Consider the following 6000-nt stretch of genomic DNA (forward strand, 5'->3'; position numbering starts at 1 on the left):
AGACAATCTGAAATACTTTGGACAGAGCAGGAGGGTCTTGTGCCTGGAGAAGGACGTCATGCTTGGTAAAGTGGAGGGGCAGCAAGATAGAGGAAGGTCCTCAATGAGAGGGATTGACACTGTAGCTGCAACAATGGGCTCAAACATAGCAATAATGGCAAGCACTGGGCAGTGTTCCTTCTGTTGGGCAGAGTCTTTATGAGTTGGGACTAACTCATTGGCACCTAAGAAAAACAACACCCCCCAGCATTTACTCAGTGCTACACCACCACCAACCACCACGACCACCACCATGACCACGACCACCACCTCCACCAACACCACCTCCACCACCACCACCTCCACCACCTCCACCACCGCCACCACCACCACCGCCACCACCACCTCCACCACCTCCACCACCACCAGCAACAGCAACAACAACAACTCTGGATCCAATATCTTTCCAGCTTTGGAGACATTTTCCTTCCTAAATTATTCCCTTTCTTCAACATTTCTACTCTTTTCTTCTCAACGTTTTCTTTGCCTCCTTCTGAGGTTGGGGGATGAAGCAAGGAGGGCCAATGAGGGAGCGGATATTTTTGTTAAATATAGATTGCTTTCGTTTTATTTCTCTCAAAGCTGAAACACTGAATTTCCCTCGTTAGGTTCATATTTCTAAAGCCTCTGAAATCTCCCTTTGGCATTCTCGGCCTTAGTTATGCTATTCTTGAAAAGGAATGTGTCCCCTTTACCAGAGTTAGTGGTTTCAGTGCGCCTCCATTCTTCTTGAACCCACCAAGCTCAAACAGCCTCGTCTCTGCTCACACGTGGTTCTTTCCGTGACATGCCAAGTTCCCTTTCCTCCCCCCACTTCCGTGTTTGTTTTCTTTCAATGGCCCTCCATCTCCCCACACCCCTTCTCATTACTGTCCCTCACCAGCCCTGATTTTAGCCAGGCCAATCTTTAGGGAGCTTTCAGACTCTTCTTCCAAGGACAGTTTTTCCTGTGGAAAGCCTGGCACAAACATATGGGACTCCTCTCCCTTCAGTACTTGGCTAGTCTTTAGGGGCTAGTGTGTGCCTCATCTCCTCCTCTGCTTTTCTCAGAGTGCACAAATCCAGAATGATCTTCCGTGTTTGATTTATGTGGCATTTATGATAGTCATGAGTCATTTCTGACTCTATCACTTACGAACGTTTCTAAATTGTGAGCACTGATTACAAATAAGGTGTTGGAATCAACTCTATCGTCTTACTACCTAGAAATCACAAAGGCTTTTACCCAGTGAGGTAGTTAGGTAATTGTGCCAACCTGGCTGATAAACACATTTGGGATTGATTGAAGGGCGGAGAGATAAATGGTTTGGCGAGCCTCACCTGTCTTGTCTTTAGCTCATTGATGATCAGACCAGTGAGTGACTGCCTTGCTTGTTCTTTGCCTCCATTTGCAAGCGACACTACCTGTAGGACACCTAACCCATGGACTGTGTCGCTGTAGTTTGAGGTTCCTTCAAGACCTGCTTCATCACGCCATTGGAATTTACATCTCTTGAACTGGGGGCTGTAGGACCCTGTCATCTGGCTGACTGTTGGTGACCTGCCTTGCTGTTTGCTGTCTGTGTCCAGATAGCCTGAATTGCTCTACAGAGGACTATCCGGTGGCCCTCAAGACTTGAAGGACTGCCGGTGTATTTTCTGTCTCATGGAAGTGAGTTTCACTGAGCCATTTATACTGCTTTATAGATTAATTAACTGTTTATTTCCTATGTTTTATATCTATATAATTATTAGTGTTTTGGTTTTATTTCTCTAGAGAACCCTGTATAACATATAGGTCTCTGTGAGAGACAAGATTGTTGCTGTTCACTATGGATACTGAGACAAGAAGGAGATTATTCAATCCTGCCCCCTCGTCTAGGGTTGAGCAGATCGTATCTCATCCCCAAGATCAGAGCATGGCATGGAAGTCGCTCATCTTGTTTAATTTTGAGGTTCTCACACCCATAGAGTCAATTCCAATGCAGAGTGAGTCTATACAGGGTTTCCAAGACTGTAAAATCTTTTTTTATTAATTTAAATGCATTTAATTTTTAGACAACCCACATGACATGTTTTCCCCCCTCTAAAAAAATAAAATCATCATAATAAAATGCCTCAGCTCCAAATAAATCAAGGTCAAAAGTAAATGAAGAGCTCACGATGTCATCAGTTCCATTGGTCTGAGGCCCGGGATCATGTGGTGCACAGCAGCAGGTGAGGCTGGTGGATGATGGGCCGTGAGTGGCCCGCTGTGTTAACATCTCTCCAGCTCTCAGTCATCCTTAAAGATCGTAAATGGGGTCACACTATCCTCCTGGTAGTCCAGCAGAGCAAGCATGCCCTCGGATTCATGTTTTCACCCAGAAAGAACTGGTCGGTTTGGAAATTCACAAGGTTATGCTTGATTTGTTCTGTAGCCCTGCCAGTAACGGCTTTCCTCTTTCTGGTTTCTGCTCTGCGAGTTTGCCTTTGCTTGATTTCATGTGGTCTTTGATGTCCTCCTTGTAGGCTTCCTTATCAGGCTGGTTTCCCGCAAGTGAGGGTTCATGACGATCTCAACACCAGTGATCACTCTGCTTTCTGTTCCATCGCCACTGGGGCCTCCAGCTGAGGCATTGCCACCAATGAGCGTGTCATCAAGGTCACCTTCTCTCCTACTGCCCTTGTTCCCCTCCACTTCCAGACACAGTCCGTCTGCGATCTCCCAGATCTTGTAGATCTCAGAGAACCTCTCATCATGGCTGATGAGGTCCTGGGAAGATGATCATGATGGTGGCCAGAGGGAGACAGGAGAGATGCTGGCTTCCCAGAAGAAGCCTAAAGCTCAGAGAAGCTTCTGGGGAGAAGGGCGAGACTGTGCAATCTTACTGGATCATATAGCCTTATCTTTCTCCTGTAGAGTAGCCGGTGGGTGTTAAGCACGCATCGAGGTGATTAGCAGGACATACTTGACCCAACCGTGCTCCGGGGTGGCTGCAATCGTGGTGGTAATGAGCAGGGGTTCTCAAGAATTTCTCATAGAAATAGGAAGCCCAGTGAAACATTCCTTTAGGTTGAATTCATTTGAATTAACCTATGATCCTTTTCAATTCATGAATGGATTCAGCATGGATCAGACACAGTGTAAGACAATGGCGTTCCTGCTGTGGTACTGGTCATTATGAAGATGTTTTGCTGACTCACCTGAGAAATGAACTTTCAACCTGGTTTCTGAAGAAGAAGAAATAATGGATAGATCATCTTTGTTGTGCGTTTGGAGTTTGAGTGATGTACATGGTGAACGTGTTCAATGGGTTCAGCTGCCATCTAAAAGACTGGAGGTTTGAGGCACCTTAGAGCAAAGTTCTAGCGATCACCTTGTGAAAGCACAGCCATGAAATAGCCCCGTGGAGCACACCTCTGTGGCCGCTATGGGTTCGAGGTGGATGCACCACCACTGGATACAGGAGCCCTGGTGGCATAATGAGGTATGCATGAGACTTTCTATTCCTAAACGATATACAGTCTCAGAAACTCTAGGGAACAGTTTTAGTCTGTTTGATAGAATCACTATGATTCAGACTCGATGGCACTGAGTGCAAATCCTTATTACAATCTTACAAAGTCGATGAGAAAACCCAAACTGGGAATGAGTAAATTTTATCTTGCCACAGGTCACGATATTATTGAGTCGATCTGTCCCCGTGTTTAAAAATGGGTGGCAACACTTTGCCATGCACACAGGCTGCCTGACCTCTGCCTTGCCCTTCGAGTTCACCTTCTGGATCCCGGAGTGACTGAAGGGCTTCACCAATTTGATCAATTTGCTTCACATGGTAGTATTTCTTTCCCCCAAAGTGATTTTCAGCTTCAAGTACCAAGAGATTGTGGCTCGTGGCTTTCTAGGCTGAGCATGTAAGACTCACACAAGATGCTTGTCTCCCAGCACTATGAATTCCCCTTCTCTCCAGAAAACCCCTGCTCATCCTTCTAAATTCACATCAAATGCTGTCTTCTTTCTAGAGAAATCCTACCCCTTTCAGCATATTTGTCATTCTTTATCTCTGATTCCTAGCTTTTTATAATGGCCTGGTCGGTATAATGCTCTTGTGCTGGCAAGGCAGGAAGTTGGAGCCCAACCCATGCTGCAACACCTCGGAAGGAGAGGCTTGCTGATCTGCTTCTATAAACCCACAGCCGAGAAACGCTACAGAGCAGTTCTACTTCATAAGAGACACATGGTTGGAATCAGTCCAATGCCACAAGACAACAACAAAGAAAGCCTAGACAGTCGAGAGACATTTATTAAATTAAGTTATACGAGAGGTTTGTTGAGGGGTCCAGGTGGTGCAATGATGAAATCTCTCAGCTGCTAACCAAAGGTGTGTGGTTTTCCTTGGGAGAAAGATGAAGCATCTGCTTCTGTTAAGATGCACAGCCTTGGGAACACCATGGGCAGGTCTATACTGTCCTATAGCAGCACCGTGGGTCTGGATTATGTAATTTGGTTTGTTTTTCAAGGCGTATGCCATAGACATTCAACTATGTGTGACATGTTATCTCCTGACCTTTCGTTCTATAGACAGCAGTTCCTTGTACTTTCCCATCATGCTTTTGACCACTTAAAAGCAACCTTCACAGTCAGCTCTGACCCATAGTGACCCTCTACACAAAACACTGCCTGGCCCTGCACCATCCACATAATTATTATGTTTGAGCCCACCGTGGCAGCCACTGTGTCCATTCATCTTCAGCGTCTTCCTATTTCTTGATTTCCGTCTACTTGACCACATATGATACCTTCTCTAGGACTGGTCTCTCCTGACAACATGTCCCAAATAGGTAAGGTGAAGTCAAGCCATCCTTGCCTCTAAGACAGTCAGTGGACCTCTGGATGTACATTTTCCAAGCCAGATTTCTTTGTCCTTTAGACAGTGCCTCGGCATATAGTAGGTAATAGTATAGATGATAGTAATTTATAATTTGAAGTTATAATCTTTAATAACCACACATTACCCATGTCTGCGGTGTTAAACAAAAGCACCTTGTCGTTGTTTCCTTCTACACAATTGGCAAAGCCGTTATCTAACACGTGATTCTGAGCTTGCCCTCATTCTGCTTGGAATCGCTCAGGAGTTTTTCATATTCTAGGAAACAGGATAGAAAATTAAGACTTAAACACACTGACCGAGGCATCTGCCTTCTCTCTCCCTTTTCAACATCACCACACTCTAGATAGCTTCAGACACAACTCACTCTCCACACTGAACTGCTTGCCCTCAAAAGGTACCTGACCTGGGTACAGATTTCCCTTTTAGGGGGTTTCATACATTTGACTAACCTCAGTGAACCTCATGTATTTTTCAGGGCTGCTTTTCCAGGAAACACTAAATGTACGCTAGGTTTCTTGGATAAAGTCCAAGTTCTCAATAGAATTGTTGTTAGTTGCCATTGAGTCAGTTCCAACTCAATAACGACCCAAGTTCAACAGGAAGAAACCCTGTCTGCTTGATCTTCACAGTTGTTATGTTTGGTCTCATTATTGCAGTCTCTATGCCAACCCATCTCCTTGAGGCTCTTCATCTATTTTTTACTGACCCTCTATTTTGTGTCACGTGTCCTTCTTAATAACTTGTCTAAGGAACATATCAGAAAATCTCACCACATTTTCTTCTTAGGAGCATTCAGATTGTACTTCGTGTGAGATTTGGTTTATTGTTTTGTTTTTTAAGTACAGGGTATATTCAGTGTTCTTCACCAACAGCATAGTTCAAAGGCATCAATCCTTCTCAGCCCTTCCGGATTCATTGCCCAGCTTACACATGCATATGTGGTGAGTGAAAATACTAGACAATGAATAGAGAGGTAACACACCCACCATGCCAGTGAGTGTCTCTTGACCACAGTCAATGAAGATCAATTCAATTATAAAGAATTTTCCAAAGTACCCAACCAATCATCTTTCCCATTTTCATAGTCTCACCCCAAATGTAAAGACTT

Source organism: Tenrec ecaudatus, chromosome 9 (genome assembly GCF_050624435.1).
Source record: "Tenrec ecaudatus isolate mTenEca1 chromosome 9, mTenEca1.hap1, whole genome shotgun sequence".
Lineage (NCBI taxonomy): Eukaryota > Metazoa > Chordata > Mammalia > Afrosoricida > Tenrecidae > Tenrec > Tenrec ecaudatus.